Consider the following 26,121-nt stretch of genomic DNA (forward strand, 5'->3'; position numbering starts at 1 on the left):
AGCGAAGAACCTACAAAAAGAAGTAAACCTGCCACAGGTAACTATGGAGGTAGGTGGGTCTGGTTCCCTACAAAATACAGGGAGCATGGAGGTTGGGGGGGAGACTACACTCTTTTCTGAATGCATGGAGCATGTTAACAACCGATACTTACATCTTAAGCAGTATCCAGGGATATACAATAGAGTTTATACACAAGTACAGCCCCCCAGTTCAACATATACCGAACCGAATGTTCGTGCCTTCTGATAAAGAAAAATCAAAAGCGCAAGCTGAACTGGAGAGGCTTTACATAAAAGGTGTAATTGAGAAAACTCAACACGAACCATTCGAATTCGTGTCCAATATATTTATCAAAAACAAAAAAGATGGTGGTTGTCGCATCACCATAGATCTGACAAAATTGATACCTTTGTTACTGCTAAACAATTAATTTCCAAAGGTTACTTCATGGCCAGCATCGATTTAAAAGATGCTTACTATTCAGTGCCTATACGAGGTGACCACAGATGTTACTTAAAATTCAACTGGATGGGCAACTCTGGCAGTATAAAGCACTGCCAAATGGGTCATCAGCCCCAGGCTGTTCACAAAAATTTTGAAACCAGCCCTAGCGTTTCTACGGAAACGTAAACACATGGTCATGGCATATTTAGATGACATACTCATTGTGGGCAAAACTTTGGAATTGGCCAAACAAACTGTAACAGCCACAAAACAGTTATTTGAAAAACTGGGATTTATTATCCATCCAGTTAAATCTAAACTAACGCCTTCCACTACTATGGACTATTTGGGGGTTTCACCATTGACTCAGTTCACATGTCGGTGACTCTGCCTAAGGGAAAGGCTAGAGATTTAATAGAGGCTTGCATAACCTCATTGACATCAGCAAACCATCCATCAGATTGGTAGCAAAAGTAATTGGCAAATGGTGGCTGCCTTTCCAGCCACACAATTTAGACCTCTACATTACCAAAACTTACAGAGAGCAAACATACAAGCACTCTAAATTAATGCAGGTCACTTTGACAGACCTATGAAACTACCAATCATGCTAAAATGGAACTAAAATGGTGGATAGATAACATCTGGCTTTGTTCCAATCCAATCATTGTCAGTAACCCTTCCATGGTACTACAAACTGATGCCAGTGCACTTGGGTGGGGAGCCACCAATACCATCACCAGCTGTGGAGGTAGATGGACTGCTCAGGAGGCATCATTATTACTCACACTGGGCATAAACTACCTGGAAATGTTGGGTGCATTCCATGGCCTAAAGTCATATTGTACTGGATCATATCACCAGCATGTTAGACTACAGATAGACAATACCACCGTGGTAGCATACATTAACCACATGGGTGGAAACAAATCTACATCATGTGACAATCTGGCTAATACAATTTGGCAATGGTGTATCCAGAGAGATATTTGGATATCAGCAACTTACCTACCAGGAAGACTAAATTTAGTGGCAGACACCAGGTCACGCAAATTTAATGAAAACACCGAATGGATGTTGAATAAAAAAGTATTTGCTGATATTACAGCAAAATATGGAACACCAGATATCGATCTATTCGCATCCAGACTTAACCACCAGTTATCAAATTATGTTTCTTGGGAACCAGACCCTGGGGCAGCGGCGACAGATGCATTTTCGCTGCATTGGGGGGGAAATTGTTTATTTACGCATTCCCTCCTTCCTGCCTCATCAGTCGGGTATTAAGGAAAATACAACAAGACTCTGCGTCTGGTATTGGTAGTACCCGATTGGCCTACTCAACCATGGTTCCCAGTGGTATTAAACATGGTATTAGAACCATGTATCACCATCCCACATAGACCAGATTTATTGCTACATCCCGTAACAAGGGATAGCCACCCATGCCATAAACATTTGAACTTATTAATTTGTAGAGTTTTTAAAAACACCTCTACTACAACTGGGACTGACGGACCGAACAGTGAACATGATCTCGGCGGCCCAAAGACAGTCAACCAAAAAACAGTATCTGGTCTATATCAGGAAGTGGGCGATGCACTGCCATAAAAACAACATCACCTACAGAGACATGAACATCCCGTCTGTTCTGGAATATCTGGCAGGCCTCCACTATGATGAGGGGCTCAGTTACAGTGCCATCAACTGCGCCAGAAGTGCCCTATCGACTTACCTATGGCAGGGGACAGAGCGTTACTCTGTTGGGACTCACCCACTGGTAACAAAACTTATGAGGGGAATTTTTAATACTAATCCCCCAAGAACCAGGTACTCCCAAATATGGGATGTAAGTATTATCCTGAAGATGCTCAGGAATTGGTCTCCAGCAACAGCTCTGTCCCTACACAGACTGACATTAAAAACAGTCATGCTAATGGCATTGGTCACGGCACAGAGGGTACAGTCACTGCATAAACTAAGACTGGACAACATGACTTCCTCAACAGAAAATATTACGTTTCATATCTATGAGTTAGTAAGCAGAACAGACAGGGATCAGCAGGCCTCAATATACAATTTAGGTCATACCCAAACAGATGACCGTCTGTGTATAGTAAGACATCTGTCGTTATACATGGAGAAAAACGAAAATCCTAAGAGGCAATGAGAAGGCACTTTTTGGTCAGCCACTAGCAACCACACAAAAGAGTGATGGTCCAGACCATCTCAAGATGGCTGAAGCAGGTGCTAACACAGGCTGGGGTGGATACTAATATGTTTAAATCTCATTCCACCAGGGCTGCAGCTACATCGGCAGCGATACAGTTGGATGTACCAATGGACCAAATCCTCAAGGCAGCAGGATGGTCTGGGGGAAAAAACATTCCAATTATTTTACAATAAACCAGTAATGAAACCTGGAACGTTTGCAGAAACAAATTTAAGTTCTGTAAATTAATTTAAACCCATAAAAAAGGGTTATAAATTTGTGTTAATAAATTTTATGATTTCAATGTCGAATTCATGTCCAAATTATGTTAACACAATTCCACCTACAGTCATCAAGGCAGACGTGATGCATGGACTTGTTTCCACGGCATGAAATCACAGAGCTATAAAATCTTCACGTAGTCACTCATGTGACTCCGAAGTAAAATAGTAAGATTAAACGAGAACTTACCAGTTTGAAGTTTGATCTGTATTTTATGAGGAGTTACGATGAGGGATTACGTGCCCTCCGCTCCCACCCTTGATCATATACTTAACTGGTATCTCTTCTCTAATCTTACTATGTTTAGTCATTACAGTTATCTGTGATTTCACACCGCTGCTTTGAAGAATGACACGCATGCGTCCTGGCGGGCTTCTTCACGTAATCCCTCATCGTAACTCCTCATAAAATACAGGTCAAACTTCAAACTGGTAAGTTCTCGTTTAATCTTACTATTAACGTTAATTGTATCAACTCGTGGAGTACTTAGGCATGGGCAGTAAATGTCGGCGTTGCTAGTGATCTTCCTGTCTGGTGAAAAGGAAACATTTTTGTCAGATAAAGGAAAAGGATGTTGGTTGGAAGTCCTCTGCTTGGGGCTAGACAGAGACGCTGCGTCGCCTATTTCCTTCGCTCCATAGATGCTGCCTCACCCGCTGAGTTTCTCCAGCATTTTTGTCTACCTTCGATTTTCCAGCATCTGCAGTTCCTTCTTAAACACTTTCTGCTTGGGGCTGGTGTGTGAAAATCGAATCTGCTTTGCTTAAAACATGGAGCGCTGGAGTAACTCAGTGGGTCAGAGAAGCTTAAAGATTCAGATTCAGATTCAGATTCAGATTCAGATTCAAACTTTATTGTCATTGTGCAGTGTACAGTACAGAGACAATGAAATGCAGTTAGCATCTCCCTAGAAGAGCGAACATAGAATAATGAGCAATAAATATATATATGTACATACAGTGGTCGTCGTGCAATTTTATTCTGGGGGTAGGAGTGTCCGGAGGGTGGGGGGGGTGGGGTGTGATTGGCAATCACCGAGGTACAGAGTTAAGTAATGTAACAGCCGCAGGAAAGAAGCTGTTCCTGGACCTGCTGGTCCGGCAACGGAGAGACATGTAGCGCCTCCCAGATGGTAGGAGGGTAAACAGTCTGCGGCTGGGGTGAGAGCAGTCCTTGACGATGCTGCGCGCCCTTCGCAGACATCGCTTGCTTTGGACAGACTCAATGGTGGGGAGTGAGGAACCGGTGATGCGTTGGGCAACTTTCACCACCCTCTACAGTGCTTTCCGGGATAATTCCGGAATAAAACTGGATAATTCAATGTTGATACTGTGTAGGAAGGAGCTGCAGATGCGGAATTCTCTGCTACACAAGGCAGGGGAGGCCAATTCACTGGCTGTTTTCAAGAGAGAGTTACATTTAGCTCTTAGGGCTAAATGAATCAAGGGATATGGGGAAAAAGCAGGAACGGGGTACTGATTTTAGATGATCAGCTGTGATCATATTGAATGGCGCTGCTGGCTCGAAGGGCCAAATGGCCTACTCCTACACCTATTTTTCTATGTTTTTATAGACACAAAAAGCTGGAGTAACTCAGGGGGTCGGATGGAGTGGCCACGTGCTATCGTTTGAATGAGACATCCAGCACATAGATTTATCTTTCTCTGGGCGAGAAAAAGTTTCAAAATTCCTATTTTGAAGAGGAGCAGGGGAGGTATTCAGAACACCATGGCTGAAACGTCCTAACCTCATCTCCTTTCAAATGGACATCATATAACAGAATGTGGTCAGATATTCCAAGGCTTATCACCAATCAAGTTGTCAAGCTGCAGAGAAGATTTACAAGGATGTCGTCAGGACTCATGACCTGAGCTACAGGGAGAGGTTGAGCAAACCACATTCGCAGGAGGGTGAGGAGTGATCTTATAGAGGTGTATAAAATCATGAGAGGAATAGATTGAGTAGATGCACAGAGTTTCTTGCCCAGAGTAGGGGAATCGAGAACCAGACCACATAGGTTTAAGGTGAAGGGGGGAAGGTTTAATAGGAAACTGAGGGGTAACATTTTTGCACAAAGGGTGGTGGGTGAATGGAACGAGCTGCCGGAGGAGGTAGTTGAGGCAGGGATTATCACAACGTTTACAGGTTAGACAGGTACATGAACAGTATAGGTTTAGAGCAGGAACTAAGCAGCCTTCTTAGCCATTAAGTGCGGACTTTTGAATGAATCCAAATTTTGTAGAACAAATCTTTTTATTATTATTAATATGTTTTTGTTCAAGAAGTCGACATCATCGAGAACGTAGCAAGCAGCGTGATTAGTGGCCCATCTACCCCCACACAAACCTTTTCCCTCCACTAATGGTGCGTATTGGCTGCAGAAGGTACCACCTGCAACATGCGTTGCAGTTCCTTACTTAGTTGACCATGAACACTACATCCCAAACCCTAACCTCAGGCAGCATGAAGGACAAAGGTGGCAGGCACCCCAACACAGTCACACACTATCCTGGTTTGGAAATGTACTTTTTAGTTTCGTTTAGAGATACAGTGTGGAAACAGGCCCTTCAGCCCCACCAGCGATCCTTGCAGACTAATACTATCTTACACAAGTGAAGGGGCAATTTACAATTATACCGAAGCAAATGAACTTACAAACCTGTACGTCTTTGGAGTGCGGGAGGAAACCGGAGCACCCGGAGAAAACCCACGCAGGTCACAAGGAGAACGCACAAACTCCGTACAGACAGCTCCCGTAGTCAGGATCGAACCTGGGTCTTTTGTGCTGTAAAGCAGCAACTCTACCGCTACGTCACTGTGCCGCCCTTATGCTGAATCATTGGGTCATACAACATAGAAACTGGCCCGACGGCCCAACTTGCCAGCGCCGACCAAGATGCTCCACATACACCAGCCCCAGCTGCCCACGTTTGGCCCCATATCCACGTTCTCCACAATAGTCAGGTTTCAACCCTGGATTTCACTCCTCAGCTGTACGATGAGGGCACCATTTAGCAGATGAAGGTGACCACTCATCACCACCTTCTTAAGGGCAATTAATGAGGGATAACAAATGCCTATCTGGCCAATGATGCCCTGTTTCCAGACAATCGCATCAATAAAATCCTCAAGGCCCAGCTGTTAAAACTGCTCCACGCTGCTCCATGCATGATGCCTTTTTGTATTAGACACAAGGAACCGCAGATGTTGGTTTACAAAAAAAAGACACAAAGTGCTGGAGTAACTCAGCATCTCCGGAGAAGGCGGATAGGAATGGAGAGGGTCCCAAACCGATGGATAGAGTCTCGATCCGAAACGTCACCTATCCATGTTCTTTACAGATGCTGCCTGACCCGTTGAATTACTCCAGCGCCTTTGTGTCTTTCTATAACTTGTTTTAATTGCCTGCTTCTCAATCAAGGGTGTTCACAAAAGTATTGCAACACATATTTCCCGCAGGGTCCCGAAGCTTGGCCTCAGGTTAAAACGTCATGAATAAAACACAATAGAAATACATCCCGTGTTGTCAACCAAACTGAATAATAGCTAACATTTCCAGCATTACAGATTCATTCTGCATCTGTATCTTGACGTATAATACGTTGGGAGGGCCATGTGCAAAGTTGCAATTTTTAACACTATCCTGCTCCCACTAGGGACAATTTTTACATTTACCAAGCCAATTAACCTACAAACCTGTACGTCTTTGGAGTGTGGGAGGAAACGAAGATCTCGGAGAAAACATACGCAGATCACGGGGAGAACGTACAAGCTCCATACAGACAGCACCCGTAGTCGGGATCGAACCTGGGTCTCTGGCGCTTCATTCGCTGTAAGGCAGCAACTCTACCGCTGCGCCACTGTGACCAGTGGATCATACTATCCAGTGGTTTTCCCAGTCATTACCAGCTTACACTGGAACCTCACCTGTACCTGTAGATGATAGTATCTCATTTCAAGGTGTGCCGTTGAGTCATAGGCATAGACATGGCTCTTCAGCCCACTGAATCCATGCCAACCCATTTTCACCCATCCCATTTCGTTCTCCCCATGATCACTTCAATTTCACCCGGAGTCTCTCACTCACCCACCACCAGGGCCAATTTACAGAGGGCCAATTAATCTACACGCCCACATGCCTTTGCAATGCGAGAGGAAACCGGAGCACCCGGAGGAAACCCACTTGGTCACAGGGAGAACGTACAAACTCCACACAGACAGCACCCGAGTTCAGGATTGAATCCGGTCTCTGGCATTGTAAAGGGCCTGTCCCACGAGCATGCGATTTGCATGCGGCAAGCGCGACCTAAAGGGCCGGTCCCACCAGCATGCGCCTGCGTGGGACCTAACGTGGTCGCTTGAGCCGTACGGCATGCGGCAAGCGCGACCAAACCAGAAGCGGGAGCCGCGCGGAGGTCGAGTGAGTGACACGGCGTTGAGGCGGCTGCAGGTCGGCAGCCCGTTGCCGCACGGAATTTATAAACACGGTCAGTTTTTCGGAGCCCCGCGCGATGTCGGGGCCAGCTCCGCACAACTACATACGGCTCCGGCAATTGAAGTGGGACCGGCCCCGCGAGGCCGTACGGCTCAAGAGACCACATTAGATCACGCTTGCTGCATGCAGGCGCATGCTGGTGGGACTGGCCCGTTAGTTCACGCTTGCCGCATGGAGTCGCATGCTCGTGGGACAGGCCCTTTAGGCAGCAACTCCACCACTGTGCACTTGGGCTGACCTGTGATATATGGATTAATTCCAGTTATTTGTGTAACTGGAATCCTTCTTCTCAAGTGGGACCTTTCATTCTCCGTGTTTCTCAACTGTTTTGTTTAGATTAGAGATACAGCGCGGAAACAGGCCCGTCGGCTCACTGAGTCCACACCAACTAGAGATCTCCACACACCAACACTATCCTACACACACTATGGACAATTTACATCTACACCAAGCCAATTAACCTTCAATCCTCTACGTATTTGGAGTGTGGGAGGGAACCGAAGATCTTGGAGAAAATCCAGGAGATCACAGGGAGAACGTACAAACTCCGTACAGACAGCACCCATAGTCGGGATTGAACCTGGGTCTCCGGTGCTGCAAGTGCTGTAAGGCAGCAACTCTACCGCTGCGCCACCGTGTTGCCCACTGCTGGGATTTATTTTTTTAATTCCTACTGCAAAATATTGACTCGCTGACTAACTTCTACCTATAGTATTTATTTTATCAACTATTTGTTGCTTTACATCTGACACCAGCACTTGTTCTTTCAGCTGATCCACATCAATTTGAAATCACTTTTCATAAGGTTTCTCCTGCAAATCACTTAGTGCCCTTTATGAGCTATTGATTTTAACATTTCCCGACTCCGATTCTCCAGTGGGTTTTGTTCTTTAATTAACAGACATTTTTTGCTCACTTTCATTACAAGTTCTGCCATTTTCCCTTTATCCTGTATCTATACACTGTGGGCGGCTTGATTGTAATCTGATATAGTCTTCCTGCTGACTGGATAACACGCAACAAAAATGCTTTTCACTGTACCTCGGTACACATGACCATGAACTAAGCTAAACTGTACTAAACTAATGAAAGGTCTCGACCCGAAACGTCACCAATTCCTTTTCCCCAGAGATGCTGCCTGGCCTGCTGAGTTACTCCAGCATTTTGTGCCTATCTTAAAATAAACTAATCTAAACTAAACTAAGCTAAACTAATCTAAACTAAACTAAACTAAACTAAACTAAACTAAACTAACCATTTATTTTCTGAATCCAACTGATACGGGTCCAATGTTGCAACTTCTATTTAAACTTCCAGTATCGCCTTTGAAAAAAGTCTGACCTGCTACCAATGACATTCATTAGATGTAGTGTAACATCAAGCTGCTCCTGCATTTCTGATCTTCCTCCTCCTCCCATCTACTTTGCCAGAGGTGGAATATTCATTGAGTCCAGAGGGAAGGAAGATCTGTCTGCTTGCTCCATATCTACTTCTGCTCCTCCCAACGTACACCACAAACTGGACATGTCAGTCCCAAGTGTTCTCATGCAGTTCCTGCCCATTACTATCCATTTATCGGTCCAGTCAGCCACACTTGGACATGGCCTTCCCCACTAATCGAGTTCACCAGGGTCGGAGCTCCAACCGGCGCGTCCTGAGGACTACGAGTGCCGCGGTCTCCGGGGAGGAGGCAGCCGCTCCAGACTTTTCCAAGCCGCTGAGGAATGTTTCACCCGATGCCGAAGTTCCATCTTCACATCAAGAGGGCCCTGAAAATCATCAGACTGGCTGCACGGCCACAAATGGGCCCCGACCTCGGGTGTTTCACAGAGGAAGAGGACTTAACTTTCTGGTGCCTTTCCCCACAGTGCAAAGTTTTGATTCTGCTGTGGGGGGACGTTTGGTTCAAAGGTTCAAAGGTTATTTATTGGTCACATACACCCAGGTGTAGTGAAATGCTTCTTGCCAATGCAGCACATAAAGAAAGAATACAGACATAACATTAATAAGAGATTTAAACATAAAGAACATCCCCCCACAATGGCTCCCACCATGAGGGAAGGCACAAAGTCCAGTCTCCAACCCCAGTTCACCCATAGTCGGGCCTATTGAGGCCTCCACAGTTGCCTCTACGGAGGCCCGATGTTCCTGGCCGTTCTCGCCGGGTGATGGTGCTCCGGCGTCGGGAGAATCCTCACAGCGGCTTGGGACACCTGGAACAGCCGCTTCCGTACTGGAGGCCGCGGCTTCCAAAGCCAACAAGGCCGCGCCGGGTGGAGCTCCACAGCTGGCGATCTCGTCGCGAGATCCCAGGCTCCCGGTGTACAGTTCGGCGCCGCCGCCCGCAGCTGGCCGCTCCACAGACCCGCAGCTCCGCGATGTTGTTCCCAGCGGTCTTCAGCTCACCGGAGCTCCAGCGCGGCGACCCAGGCAAGGCATCGCCCGCTCCACGATAGCGCTCCAGCGCTGTGCCGCGGCCGAGGCCGAGGTTCTGGGCGGTCCCTGACAGGAAACGCCGCTCCAGGCCCGCTGGTAGGCCGCGAGGACGGGTCGAAACTGCAGCCCGGAGAAAAGCTGCCTCTCCGACCAGGTAGGGACCCTGAAAGGTAGTTTCCCCCTTCCCCCCCCTCCCCCCACATAAAAAAGTCTAGAACTCCAGAAACAAAAACACTTTAACTAACTAAAAATTTAAAAAAAGATGAAAAGGCAGACAGCTGCTGGCTGGGCAGCCGCGCACAGGTCAGCGCCCCCTAGAGAAGGCGCTTGAACTCTAGTGTTGAACTCTATAATGTGTTGTGTCCATTTTATTCATTTTTAAAAACTTTTTCTATGGTTTGTATGGAAACTTATTATTTAATTTATGTAAAGCACTTTGGTGTCAATGCGAGTTGACTTAAAATGTGCTATATAAATAAAACTTACTTACTTACTTACTAAGTTCATAAGTGATAGGAGCAGAATTAGGCCATTCGGCCCATCAATTCTACTCCGCCATTCAATCATGGCTGATCTATCTTTCCCTCTCACCCCTATTCTCCTGTCTCCTCCCCATAACCCCTGACACCCGGACTAATCATGAATCTATCTATCTCTGCTTTAAAAATATCCATTGACTTGGCCTCCACAGCCTTCTGTGGATGCCTTCAACCACACAGTTTCTACTCTGTCATAGAAATCAGCGACATTAAATATCTGTAACCAAGCCTCACTTGAGCTGAAGGTAGTCACAAGATTCCAGAGTAACTCAGCAGGACAAGCAACATCTCTGAAGAGAAGGAATTGGTGATGTTTCGGGTCAAGAACCTTCTCCAGCCAAAACGTAACCTATTCCTTCGCTTCAGAGATGCTGTTTGACCCTCTAACTTACTCTGGCATTTTGTGTCCATCTACTGTGTAAACCAGCACCTGCAGTTCCTTCCTACATTTTTTGTCCACCCTTTCACCAGTGTGAACAGAAGGAAAGAATCGCACTGTAAATTGCACAGTTTATGTTAATTTAGAGATGTAGCAGATATAGATACTGGCCCTCTGGCCCATCTAGTCCGCGCTGACCAGCGATCCCGTACACCAGCACTATCCTACACACTAAGGGCAATTTACAATTTTCTATGGAAGTCAATTAATCTACAAATCTGTATGTCTGGAGTGTAGGAGGAAATGGAGCCCCCGGGGAAACCGCATGCAGTCTCGGGGAAAACGTATAAACTCCGTACAGACAGCACCTGTTGTCAGGATTGAACCAGTGTCTCTGGCGCTGTAATGCCCCTGTCCCACTTAGGAAACCTGAACGGAAACCTCTGGAGACTTTGTGCCCCACCCAAGGTTTCCGTGCGGTTCCCGGAGGTTTTTGTCAGTCTCCCTACCTGCTTCCACTACCTGCAACCTCCGTCAACCACCTGCAACCTCCGGGAACCGCACGGAAACCTTGGGTGGGGCGCAAAGTCTCCAGAGGTTTCTGTTCAGGTTTCCTAAGTGGGACAGGGGCATTATGCAGCAACTCTACCGCTGCGCCACGGTGCCGCCCCCAGAAAGTTCTCAAAACATGGCTCATGCAATTAATTTATCTGAAGCACAAACCTAAAGATATTTTTAGTTTAGTTTCGAGATACAGCATGGAAACAGGCCCTTCGACCCACCGGGTCCGCGCCGACCAGCAATCCCCGCACTTTAAACACTATCCTACACCCACTAGGGACAATTTTCACATTTACCAAATAATCTACAACCTGTACGTCTTTGGAGTGTGGGAGGAAAGCGAAGATCTCGGATGAAACCCACGCAGGTCACGGGGAGAACGTACAAACTCCGTATAGACAGTGCCCTTAATCGGGATCGAACCCGGGTCTCCAGCGCTGCATTAGCTGTAAGGCAGCAACTGAGATGGAATTATCACGGAAAGTTCAGCGATGGGACAATGGGCTTTCTTTTGTGCCCAAAAACGCACATTATGACTCACAAAGTGACGTGGAAGTGTGGTTCAACCGTGAAAATGTATAACTGCGTGAAACATCCAAGGAAATGAAATGTCCAACGCAACGGGCGGCACAGCGGTAGAGTTACTGCCTTACAGCCCTTGCAGCGCCGGAGACCCAGGTTCGATCCTGACCACGGGCGCAGAGTTTGTACGTTCTCCCTATGACCCCGTGGGTTTTCTCCGAGATCTTCGGTTTCCTCCCACACTCCAAAGACGTACAGGTTTGTAGGTTAATTGGCTTAGTGTAACTGTAAATTGTCCCTCGTGTGTGCAGGATAGAGTTGTGTGCGGGGACCGCTGGTTGGCGTGGACTCGGTGGGCCGAAGGGCCTGTTACTGATCTAAACTGAACTAAACAAGGAGTTAATGTGACCTCATGTGCTGCTCGGGATGGCCACACTTCCCGTTAACGCACCTCTCTGTGGTTTGTTTAGCATGTGGTAAGACAAATGGACTTCTCATTCACCGTGTGGTACTGTGGCTTGGTGACTACCACTCACCCCTGAGTGAAGCGGTGAGGAGCCTAGCAACACCAAAGCTTAGTCTGACTTTTACAATGCAATTGTGATGAAGTGGTGCGAGTTTAGTTTAGGTTATTTTAGTTTATTGTCACGTGTACCGAGGTACAATGAAAAGCTTTTGTTGCGTGCTAACCAGCCAACGGAAAGACAATACATTGATTACAATCGAGCCGTCCACAGGGTACAGATACATGATAAGGCCAGTAAAGTCCTATTAAAGATAGTCCCAGGGTCCCCGATGAGGTAGATAGTAGTTCAGCACTGGTTGTGGTATGATGGTTCAGTTGCCTGATAACAGCTGGGAAGAAACTGTTCCTGAATCTGGAGGTGTGCGTTTCACACGGAGAGGGGAGAAGAGGGGCCAAGTGCCTCGTTTGAATGAGACATCAAGCACATAGGTTTATCTTTTTTTTCTGGATGAGAAAAAGATTCAAAATAACTATTTTCAAGGAGAGCAGGGGAGATGGTCTGAACACCATGGCTGATATGTATTTGTAACTGTGCAGGAAGGAACTGCAGATGCTGGTTTACACCGGAGGTAGACACAAAATGCTGGAGTAACTCAGCGGGTCAGGCAGCATCTCTGGAGCAAAGAAATAGGTGACGTTTTGGGTCGAGACCCTTCTGCAGACTGAGAGTCAGGGGAGAGGGTACTGGAGGTATGAATATTAGAGCTGGCTCTAACTAATGGCCCTGTCCCACTGTATGAGTTCATTCAAGAGTTCTCCCGAGTTTGCCCTGATTCGAACTCGGAGATTTACGGTACATGTTGAAAAATCTCCACGAGTCTTCCCGAGCTTACCGCGTTTCCCGAGTACCTGCTGTTAGCGTTACGAGCTGCTAAGAGACGTCCCAAGCTCCGACGTACCCGCTACGTACATTCTATGTGCTTCCACAAGTTTGATTTTTATTTTAACTTGAGAGAGCTCTTGAATTAGCTCGTACAGTGGGACAGGACCATCACTGTAACGTTATCTGGTTATTATTACATTGCTGTTTGGGGGAGCTTGATCTGCACTAAGGCAATGCCACATTTCCTGCATTACGGCAATGTCTACACTTCAGAAAAGTATTTTATTGATGCTCGGGTGCTCAGGGAGTTTGCTAAATGCAAGTGGAAACCAGAGTTTTTCTTGGCTTCACCTTGGAGCCTTGCCTGTGCGGTAATGCGGAACTGAAGGCCAAGTGATCTCCAAATATTATCCGAAAGTTGTTTCACATGCCTCGCAATTATCCTTCAAATATTTGCCGCTATAACTTTCAATCCTTAACAATGATCGGTGGTATTAATATTAATGCATATCTGATGACCAGCTGTTTTTATTCCACAAAAAGCATTCATCACATAATGGACCCAGACATGTACATACATATATTTAATCTAATGTCAAATAATTATTACATGGGTGCAGTTAGGCTTTTCTCAATAATATGCAGGAACATCATTTGTATATAATGTGGAAGGAAATCTTTGCTAGTTTAGTTCATAGAGAGCAAGACAACATGCAGTTCCAGGACCCTGAGGTGCACACTGTGTTATTATGATTATAAGCTGTTCCTTTAGGGTGGAACTTTTAATTGTCATAAACAACACATTTAGGTCACGGAACGTCTTTATTTCCTGGTTAATACAATTTTGTAGATTGTTCAGAGTTTAGAGAGATACAGCATGAAAAAAGGCCCTTTGGCCCACGGCAACCATCGATCTCCCGTTCGCACTAGTTCTATGGTATCCCTCTTTCCCATCCACTCCCTACAAACTAGGGGCAATTTTGGGGCAAACCGGCATGTCTCTGGGTTGTGGGGGGGGGGGGGGGGGGGAGGGGGGGGGGGGAACTGGAGGAAACCCACACGGTCACAGAGCGAACATCCAAACTCCACACAGACAGCACCTGAGGTCAGGATTGAACCCGGGTCTCTGGCACTGTGGGGCAGCAGTTCTACCAGCTGCACCACCCTAAAATGAAAACTTTACTTCACTCTAGATGGGACTCGAACCCACAACCCCTGGCTTAGGAGGCCAGTGTCTTATCCATTAGGCCACAATTGCTTCATTGTGAAATTGTGAAATGTAAATGTGAATCTGAGAGGAGAAACTGGCAGGTGGGTGACCACCTGGGCAGGCTGGAACGGTAGGTGCCTTTGGGATTCCTGAAGACCTAGCCTGAAAGTGAGTGTGGTAGGAGAGGTGAAGATGCACAACATGAAGGATGTGAGAGAGAAGAACAGAGAATGTTTGAGTGGGACATGGCAAGAGGTGGAGATACAGGATGGAATGGGGGTTACAAGTAGGACATAGGAGTGACAGTGAATGGGCTTTCTACCCCGATCAGACGTGTGGTAACCTGTTGAGTCTCTTGCCTGATGGGAGAGGGGAGAAGAGGGAGTGGCCAGGGTGTGACAAGGTGTGCAAGAGGCAATATCTACCTCAGTGAATAGGTTTGGAAAGCTCAGAATTAGCACGTTGGTCAAAAAATGTTTGAGCAACATGGAAACGGCATCACCCTGCATCAGTCTGAAGAAGGGTTTCGGCCCGAAACGTTGCTATTTCCTTCGCTCCATAGATGCTGCCGCACCCGCTGAGTTTCTCCAGTAAGTTTGTCTACCTTCGATTCTCCAGCATCTGCAGTTCCTTCTTGAACATGGAAATATAGTGGCAGTAAAATCATTAAGGGCATGAAGCGTGATAGAAAGGAAATATCGCACAGGAAGCCAGTACTGGTGGATGAGTTGTGATATATTTTCACAGAATTATGAATGGTTGGGAGAGAACGGAACTCACCAGATTAGACAATGTTCTGAACCATTAGAGAGACCATTGAATGTTTTACAGATGTCAACTGAAGCTGTAAGTAATCCCCACTCTTCACTCGCTCCAAAACATCTGTTTTTTTAAAGAGAACATATCAATAATGGATGCAGTATGTTCCGGCTTGGGACATCTTGATCATTGGGCTTTTTCTTGAAAAAAAAACAACCTCACTAACTCGAAGATGGACACAAAATGCTGGAGTAACTCAGTGGGACAGGCAGCATCTCTGGAGAGAAGGAATGGGTGATGGTTAGGGCCGAGACCCTTCTTCAGATTTGTCAGGGAAAAGGGAAACGAGAGATATGGACAATGATGTAACAATGGTCTGTTTCTTTCATAATCATTACTTTTTTGCATTTCTTTCATTATTTTGTTCCATATCTCTCTACATCACTGTCTATTATCTCTCGTTTCCATTTTCCCTGACTAGTCAGAAGAAGGGTCTCGACCCGAAATGTCACCCATTCCTTCGCTCCAGAGATGCTGCCTGTGCCGCTGAGTTACTCCAGCATTTTGTGTCTATCGTCAATTTAAACCAGCACGTGCAGTTCCCATCTACGACTTCACGAACTCTTTGCGTTACAGAATAATCTTGTTAACTATAGCCTCAATTCTTGATAGATCAGATAAACAACTCTAATTGTCTGAGGTATAATTGAATTTGATTATTCGTGTGAATGAATACTGAAAAATCCTCATTCCACTGCTGATGCATGTGTTTGACTGGATCTGACATGTCAAATATTTAATTAAAGTTATTTTTTAAGGTTTGGGTGTAAACTTGGCATAGCTCTCGCATAACATGTTTGAAATACTCAACCGGTCAGGCAGCATCTGTAGAGGCAGAAACAGCGATCTTTCATTAGAACTGGGAAATGTGATGAGCAGCAAATGGGGTGTTGTGGGGGGGGGGGGGGGGGGGGGGGGGTATGTAGGAGAGATCAATAAGGGGCACATCGGATTAGTTTAGTTTTGTTTAGAGATACAAGGTGGAAACAGGCCATTCAGCCCACAGAGTCCGCACCGACCAGAACGTACAAACTCTGTCTAGACAAGCACCCGTAGTCAGGATCGAACCCGGGTTTCGCGCTGTAACTCTACCGCTGCACCGTTGTGACATGAGGCAGACAGCAAGAGAGATTTAATACTGTTCTGTGCCACCCCCGAGCACACACGGGTCATGGCCAATAGTGAAGAGAAAAAGTGCAGAAGCTGAGAGCAGATGTAAGCTTGTATCTTTGGATGTAAGTGCAAAAGAGTTATCTGGAAATACTGAAATTATGAAGGAATGTAGAAAGAATGCTGAAAATCAGGCGTGAAAATGCTAGAAATACTCATCTTATGATACGAAACGATACGATGCGATAAAACTTTCTTCATCCCCGGTGGGACATTGGTCTGCCAACAATCACAACCAAAGATTCTATATATGATCTTTGATCACAACACACAAGTTACACAAAAAAAAACACTTGACATTAAAAGGGCAAAACAAAAAGAAAAGGACAAACGACTGTTGGCTGGCTGTCGTGTGCACAGAACCTCAACCGGAACAAACCGGAACGACCAGAACGAACAACAAACAAACAAACGAACACAGGCTTACCCCCTGGGCAGAGGATTCTAAAACTAAAGTGCCTCCCCCCCCACCTTTCCATACACCAGGTCCTCCATTGTTCTTCATGGTGGTCCCCCCATGCCGGGACCCCATTGTCTTCCCCGCCCCCTGCCCCCCTTCCCTCCCGCTGCTGCCAAGGCTTCTATTGCCGCTGAGGCCCCATCACCACCAAGGCTCCTGTTGCTGCTGAGGCCCCATCACCGTCAAGGCTCCTGTTGCTGCTGAGGCTCCCGTTGCCATGGAGGCTCAAGCTGCCACCGAGTCTCCCGCTGCCGCTGCCGCTGCCGAGGCTTCCACCACCGTCGCCGCTGAGACTCCTTCGAGTCAGGCAGGCCTCGTTGCCCAACTTCTCTGCAGTCCCCTGGGAGGCCGGTGAAGCAAGTCCGGCCTAGCGTGGCGCGTTCCGGTCGGCGGTCGTCGCTCCAGTCGTTGGCGCCTCGGTTGTTCGGCGGGCGCATCAGGCCCGCACGACTCCCCGGGACACATCTGAAATTGTAGAGTGTAGATGGATGTCGTGAACCCATTGGGAAGGCTGGGTGCTGTTAATGTACAGATACAACATGATCATAACAAGAGGATTTCAGTGTAGGAGTAAAGAGGTTCTTCGGCAGTTGTATAGGGCTCTGGTGAGACCACATCTGGAGTATTGTGTACAGTTTTGGTCTCATAAGTTGAGGAAGGACATCCTTGTTCACGAGATTGATCCCTGGGATGGCGGGACTGTCATATGAGGAAAGATTGAAAAGACTAGGCTTGTATTCACTGGAGTTTAGAAGGATGAGGGGGTATCTTATAGAAACATATAAAATTATAAAAGGACTGGACAAGCTAGATGCAGGAAAAATGTTCCCAATGTTGGGCGAGTCCAGAACCAGGGGCCACAGTCTTAGAATAAAGGGGAGGTCATTTAAGACTGAGGTGAGAAAAAACTTTTTCACCCAGAGAGTTGTGAATTTATGGAATTCCCTGCCACAGAGGGCAGTGGAGGCCAAATCACTGGATGGATTTAAGAGAGTTAGATAGAGCTCTAGGGGCTAGTGGAGTCAAGGGATATGGGGAGAAGGCAGGCATGGGTTATTGATAGGGGACGATCAGTCATCATCACAATGAATGGCGGTGCTGGTTCGAAGGGCCAAATGGCCTCCTCCGGCACCTATTTTCTATGTTTTTATGTTTCTATGAACACAGGCCCCTCAGCCCACCGAGTCCATGCCCACTATTGATCATACTAGTTCTATGTTATCCCATTTTCTCTCCCTGCACTCCCTACACACTTGGGGGCAATTTACAGAAGCCAATTTACCTCTTTATGCTCTGATTGAAAGACACAGCATGGAAACAGGCCCTTCGGCCCATTGTGACACATCTGAATGCCCTCTGTTGGAGCGCTGTCAATAGGAATGGTTTTACTAAAGGCGTATTCCATTCTGACCATTTTTTCACTTCATGCCAATAAATCTCTACAGCCTCTGAAAAGGCTCTGGAGATCTAGAAAACAATTTGGTAGAGTTGCTGCCGCACACTGCCAGAGGCCCAGGTTCGATCCTGACTAAGGGTACTGAATGTGTGGAGTTTGTACGTTCTCCCCGTGACCGTGTGGGTTTTCTCTGGTGCTTCAGTTTCCACCCACACTCCAAAGGATGTTTTTATACAGTCACACAGTGCCACAATAAAGTCATGTTTTATCGTTGAAAAAAAAAAGACGTAGGTTAATTTGCCTTGGAAAATATTGTAAATTGTGCCTAGTGTGTCGAATATTGTAGTGTACAGGGATCACTGGTTGACACAGACTCAGTTGGTCAAAGGGCCAGTTTCCGCGCTGTATCTCTAAACTAAAAACTAAGCAATCACAAAGCCAATTAGAGCCAAGGAACTACAGATGCGGGTTTACAAAAAAAGACACAATGTGCAGGAGGAACTCAGTGGGTCAGGTAACATCTCTGGCGTAAATGGATAGGTGACATTTTGGGTCAGGACCCATCTTAGGACTATGGTAGCGGGGAGAAAACGAGGGAAACGGCACTTCATATTCTGTTTGAGTAGCTTATAACCCAACGGAATGAACATTGAATTCTCCAAGTTCAGGTAACTTACCCCTCTTCCCTTATTAGCCCCTCTCGAGGGGCAGCATAGTGGCGCAGTGGTAGAGTTGCCACCCGGGTTCGATCCTGGCTACGGGTGCTGGTTTATGGAGTTTGTACGTTCTCTCTATGACATCGTGGGTTTTCCCCGGGTGCTCCGCTTCCCTCCCATACTCCAAAGATGTACAGGTTAGTAGGTTAATTTGCTTTGGTAAAATTGTAAATTGTCCCTAGTGTGTAGAAGAGTGCTAATGTACGGGGTAATCGCTGGTCGTCACAAACTTGGCGCGCTGACGGGCCTGTTTCCGGGCTGTAGCTCTAAATACCAAACTAAACTAAACTAAAGTAAAATCTGTTCCCTGTGCCAGGCGCAGATGCACACCCAGTTTTCCTTTTACCTTCCCCTTATATTTATTTATCTGGATCCACATTTCACACCTCATCAATCCTTATCTGCTTATCTCAAAACATATGCAAATTCTTAGAGGATTGGGCAGGGTAGATGCAGGATAAAATGTTTCCGATGTTGGGGGAGTCCAGAACCAGGGGTCACGGTTTAAGAATAAGTGGTAGGCCCATTTAGGACTGAGATAAGGAAAAGCTTTTTCACCCAGAGAATTGTGAATCTGTGGAATTCTCTGCTACAGAAGGTAGTGGAGGCCAATTCACTGGATGTTTTCAAGAGAGAGTTAGATTTAGCTCTTAGGGCTAAGGGAATCAAAGGATATCGGGGATAAAGCTGGAACGGGGTATTGATTAAGGATGATCATATTGAATGGCGGTGTTGGCTCGAAGGGCCGAATGGCCTACTCCTTGCTATTGAGGGAGTGCAGCTTAGGTTTACAAGGTTAATTCCCGGGAATGGCGGGACTGTTATATGCTGAGAGAATGGAGCAGCTGGGCTTGTACACTCTGGAGTTTAGAAGGATGAGAGGATATCTCATTGAAACATATAAGATTATTAAAGGTTTGGACACGAGAGAGGCAGGAAACATGTTCCCAATGTTGGGGGAGTCCAGAACCGGGGGCGACAGTTTAAGAATAAGGAGTAAGCCATTTAGAACGGAGACGAGGAAACACTTTTTCTCACAGAGAGTGGTGAGTCTGTGGAATTATCTGCCTCAGATGGCGGTGGAGGCAGGTTCTCTGGATGCTTTCAAGAGAGAGCTAGATAGGGCTCTTAAAAATAGCGGAGTTAGGGGATATGGGGAGAAGGCAGGAATGGGGTACTGATTGGGGATGATCAGCCATGATCACATTGAATGGCGGTGCTGGCTCGAAGGGCTGAATGGCCTACTCCTGCACCTATTGTCTATTGTCCTGCACCTATTTTGTATGTTTCTATGTTTCTATCTCACACTTTTTGTCTTTTCATCTCTGGCCTTTGGTTTCCCAAGTCTTTTTGGATGCCATCGAGAATTGCTGGCCTGAAGTGACAATAGTCAGAATGGGAAGGGACTTTAGGAAAACCATGGTTTCCAAAATGTCTCCAATTCATGTTCTTCAGAGATGCTGCCTCCAGCACCATCTGCCACAAAGACAATTAGTTGAATTTATTTCCTGTGAATCCCTTATCATGAAGGTGGTAACCATTGAAGTTCCTTGCTCTTGGTCAAAGAACAGAAATTAATTGTCAGGGCCAAGACCAAAATGAGGGCAGAAATAGAATAAAATGGAGGATTTGGGGAACCTGATCGAAAGTCTTAAGGAATCACTGAGTTACTCCAGAACTGTGTTTTGGTTCAATTTGGTTTGCTTTGGATTAGTTCATTTTAGTTTAGTTCAGTTCGGTTTAGTTTAGTTTAATTTAGTTTAGTTTGGTTTAGTTTAGTTTAGAGCTACAGTGCGGAAACCCACCCAGTGCGGAGGCCCTTCTGCCCACTGAGTCCAAGCTGAGTCCCTTCTGCGCACTGAGTCCAGTGATCGCCCGTGCACTACTTCTATCCTACACACTAGTGGTAATTTACAGAAGCCAATTAACCTATGAGCCTGCACGTCTTTGAATGTGGGGGGGGGGGTAAACTAGAGCACCCGTAGAAAACCCACGCGGTCGCAGAGAGAACATACTAACTCCGTATAGACAGCGTAGTCTGGACAGAACGTGGGTCTCTGGCACTGAGAGGCAGCAGCTCTACCTGCTGCACCAATGTGCGGTCTAGAACATCGTGCTTTGCTCAGGATTCCAGATGTGCTGTGAAAGAAAATGGTGGATCACATCTGGAATAGAAAACCATGGTTATCGATAGTTTTGGATTTAAGGGGCTGCCCCACTGCGGCGACCTTTCAGCGACTGTCTTCAACCTTCAAGCTCGAGGGCACTTGCCTGAAAACCTCGAGCTGGATCGACCGTCAGCGATGAAACCGCGAGCTGGATCGACCGACCACACACACACACACACACACACACATCGCAAAGGCGGGGGCCAGGGAAAGAGGGGGAACGCTGTCAGAAATTCACACCCGCGATGAACGGGAAGGTGAAAGACGGCGTGGGGGGAGAAGGGGAGAGAGGGGGAGAGAAGGGGAGAGAAGGGGGGGGGGGGGAGAAGGAGTGGAGACACTTTTAAGAAGCCAGACAACTTATAATACCGGTCGGTTACTTGGTCCTGAAAACTCCAATGAGCCAATTAAATGCCCGGTCAGCGAAGGAGATTTCCTACGGCTGCCCTCGACTGCCTGTAACTAAATAGCGACCCCACTCCACTGCACTACGAGTTCAAAAGAACCTTGCCGGCCAATTTTTACTTGCGGAAAATTTTTCAACATGCTGAAAATTTTTCCTCGACCAAACTGAGTCCGCGAGTATGCGGGAACTTCCCTCGAGCATGAAGGGGAGTTCCAGTGACCTCATAGGACCTCCTAAGACCACGTGTCGACCATGCTGCGAGTTTGAGTCGAGGGCAAACTCTTCTAAACTCGCAGATTAGGTCGCCGCAGTGGGACAGCCCCTTTAATCCCAGGAAATCAGGAAGGTGGATATATTCAACACCTGATGTTAAAAATCATTTGGACAAGTACATGGATGCATCGGTTTAGAGAGATATGGGCCAGAAGGTTGTGGAGGCCAAGTCAATGGATATTTTAAGGCAGAGAAAGATAGATTCTTGATTAGTACGGGTGTCAGGGTGAGAAGGCAGGAGAATGGAGTTGAGAGGGAGAGATAGATCAGCCATGATTGAATGGCGGAGTATTGATGGGCCGAATGGCCTAATTCTGCTCCTATCACTTTTGAACTATGAACGTATGAACAAATGCAGGCGTGTGGTACTAGTGTAGATGGGACATGTTGGTCGGCATGGTCATTGGGCTGAAGGGCCTATTTCTACACTGTATGACTCTATGACTGTATTCAATGGGCTTTTATGCAGTGTAGATAATAATGGGAACTGAAAATTTAATTGACATCTGCTGGAGGACATCTTGGTTAATCCAAGTCTCAAAGATAGATAGGTGGTAGGAGAGCCATAGATGGTCAGTTAGATCCATCACACTCTCCCACATCCGATGGCCAGGATTGATTGGGCCTTCCAATCAAGAAAACTCTGACAATGCAAATAAACCCTAGAAAATAAACTGAATCCAATATCCAATTTAGTAAAAGGTCTGGGAAATCTGTCTCCATGTTCCAAAGACGATCAAATAAAACGAGATGACACTGCGGCAAGCTATAAATCCTAGACTCAGCCAGTCTGGATCATACCCATTGTGATTGAAAATGTCTTTCTGCCTCAGAAACTCGCCCAACTACCTTAATCACTGCATGTTTCACTAATTTATCCTGGAGGGTGTTGGCTGTACATACTGTGACGATTCTGGGATATCAAGCCTATCTCTGTGTCAACCAACATTCCAACGAAGTCAACAACTTTGGGGTGCCAAGAAAGAAAAAAAACAGTTGTGAAAAACAATGAATCGCATCTCGTTCAGAAAATGTTGGTTAATTACTGTGCGCTTGCTGTGATTTGTTTTTGATTCAGCATTTAAAAGTACTTTGGGGTTGGTTGGCAGAAGGGATGGGCCAAGCAGATGACTGGGCACCAACTGCCCTCCCCAATGTTTCAGTTTAGTTCAGAGATACATGACGTGGAATCAAGCCCTTCGGCCACCGAATCCGCATCGACCAGTGATCCCCACATATTAGCACCACCCTGCACACACTGGGGGCAGTTGTTTTACATTTTACATTTATACCAACTAACCTACAAACCTGTACATCTTTGGAGTGTGGGAGGAAACCGAAGATCTCGTAGAAAACCCACGCAGGTCACGGGGAGAACGTATAAACTCCATACAGGCAGCACCCCTTAGTCAGGATCGAACCTGGGTCCCTGGCGCTGCAAGGCAGTAGCTCTAGCGCTGCGCCACCGTGCTGTTTTATTGGGACACTGCATGTTAATGCAGTACAGTCCCGCACAAGAGCGGGTCCTGCAGTTCACAATGTCTGTGCCGAACATGATGTCAATTAAACTAAACCCTTCTGCCTATACATGCTCCATATCCCTCCAAACACTGCATATATACGTGACTATCTAAAAGCCTCTTATCGTGTCTGCTTCCACCACCACCCCTGGCAGCACGTTCCAGGCACCCACCTGTGCCACAAAACGTGTACCACACATCTCCTTTAAGCTTTGCCCCTATCATCTTAAAGCCTCTACATCCTCTAGAAATTGATATTTCCACCCTGAGGAAATAGGTTCTGACTATCCATCGGATCTACGCCATTAATCATTTTATCAAATCTCCTCAAGTTCCAGAGAAAACAATCCATGTTTGTCCAGCACTTCTTACAGCTAATACATTCTAACCCAGACAGCATCCAGGTAAGCCTCTTCCACACCCTCTCCAAAGCCTCCACTCCTTCCTGTAATGATGTTCATGAGTTCATTAGTGATAGGAGCAAAATTAGACTATTCGGCCCATCAAGTCTACTCCGGCATTCAATCATCAATCTTTCACTCTCAATCCCATTCTCCGGCCTTCTCCCAGTGACCATTGAACCCTGGTACTGTGTGACGGTCTGTGTGATGGTCTGTGTGATGGTCAGTGTGACGGCCGTATTTGAGCAGGTTGTGGAGGTCTACATTCTTGAATTGTCGCGGTCCTTCTGCTAAAGTGGCCGGAAGTCCTGGGAGGCTCCAGAATCTAGACCCAGTGATACTAAAACTGCTGCAGTAGAGTCTCTAGTCAGGATAGGTGGGAACTTGGAAAGCAGCCAAGAGATGGAGGTGTTCCTGATGCCCTTCCAGCTGGGAGAGGCTACAGGTTGGAAGCTGCTGGAACTAACAGTGTAACATGCCTTGCGCAATGGTGGCGTGGCATCTTTCTCTGCCAGCCCACTGCCCTGCCACTGGCCCGACCCCACCGGTGCTGGGCACATCCGACAAGTTGGTGTAACTGCAACCGAACAGCAAAGTCTCTCTGAGTTCAGCTTAACTGTCCCCACCCTAGTCATCCTACTAGTTCCACTGTACACATTCCTGTCTCCCTTTGTTATCACCTCTTCCCCAGTCAACAATGGACCATTTTGGGCTCCACCTTTCCTTGGTCATCTGTTGCCGACCCAGCTTTGTTCTGGACTTTTGTTACCTCCCCTCTACTTTCAGTCTGAAGAAGGGTCCCGACCCGAAAAGTCACCCAGGGACGCTGAGTTACTCCAGCACTCTGTGCCTGTCTTCAGTAAATACCAGCATCTGCAGTTCCTTTCCACCCATTGTCTCTGTTTCTCTTTCCACAGATGCTGCCTGGCCCGCCGAGCATTCTCTGTTTTTATTTCAAATCTGCTTCTGCAGTTGTTTGTTGATTTTCCCGTTTCTTCCATTGAAGATTGCAAGCTTCAGTTCAAGAGAAACACCTTTCCTTTCTCATGAAAGACCCATCAACATCAAGTCGGCTTCTCATTTACCCTTATCTTTAGTTCAACTTGTTAACACGGGGAGAAAGACAGGCCGCTTAATAGCACAATGTCGTGAATGACAATGAAATCAATCTCTTTACTGTTTCTTTAGGTGCTGTGAGTAGTGGCGGTTTGTGGAAATTTGCAGTCAGGTTTAGTTACATGCAGGGGAATGTCTTTGAAATTCACCCGCTGGAATCGAGAGGTTTACAACGGACTTCATGGAAATAGTGTGTGAAAACATTCGAGGAAAACCCACTGCTATCTCTACTTTGATGGAAAGTACAAAATATTTCTGACAGATGTTGTGACTCATCACTGAAATCCATACATTAAATCCATACCTTGGGATTTAATCTACACAAGTCAGAAGTTATTCTTCTTGTAATAGTCTGTTATCACTGTCAGATTGCCCACTCTGGAAGCGAAGGTAGAGAAATAATTTCGAGCCATTTATTAGCACTTTATCATTGCTCTTTTTAAGGAGAAGGGTCTGAAGAAGGGTTTCGGCCCGAAACGTTGCCTATTTCCTTCGCTCCAGAGATGCTGCCGCACCCGTTGAGTTTCTCCAGCACTTTTGTCTACCTGTTCTTTTTAAGGATTTTACCCAAATGAATTTATCACTCACTACAAACATAATCTGGAGACTAGTGTAACGATGGCATGGTGGCACAGCGGTAGAGTTGCTGCCTTACAGTTCCAGAGACATGGGTTCAATCCTGACTACGGGTGCCGTCAGACATTTTGTGTTTGTACATTTTCCCCGTGAACTGCATGGGTTTCTCTGGGATCTCCGGTTTCCTCCCGCAGTCCAAAGATGTGCAGGTTTGTAGGCTTATTGGCATGGTTTAATTGTAAATTGTCACTAGTGTTTGTAAAATAGTGTTAGTGTGCGGGTATGACTGGTTGGCATGGACTCGGTGGGCCGAAGAGCCTGTTTCCGTGCTGTATCTCTAAACTAGACTAAACTAAACTAAACTAAACTAAACAACTCCACTAAAAGGGAGGGTGGGATGCATATTTGGCACAGAGTAGAGGCACCATCAGCAAGACCTGGGCACAACAATAGAGCTGCTGCCTTACAGCACCAGGGACCCATGTTCGATCCTGACTACGGGTGCAGTCTGTTGGAAACTTGCATGTTCATTCTGTGACCACGTGGGTTTTCTCTGAGTGCTCTGGTTTCCTCCCGCATCCTAAAGACGTACAGGTTTGTAGGTTAATTGCCTTCTGTTAATTGAAAATTGTCTCTAGTGTGTAGGATAGTATTAGTTTACGGGGATGGT

This window comes from Amblyraja radiata, chromosome 31 (assembly GCF_010909765.2).
Source record: "Amblyraja radiata isolate CabotCenter1 chromosome 31, sAmbRad1.1.pri, whole genome shotgun sequence".
Classification (NCBI taxonomy): domain Eukaryota; kingdom Metazoa; phylum Chordata; class Chondrichthyes; order Rajiformes; family Rajidae; genus Amblyraja; species Amblyraja radiata.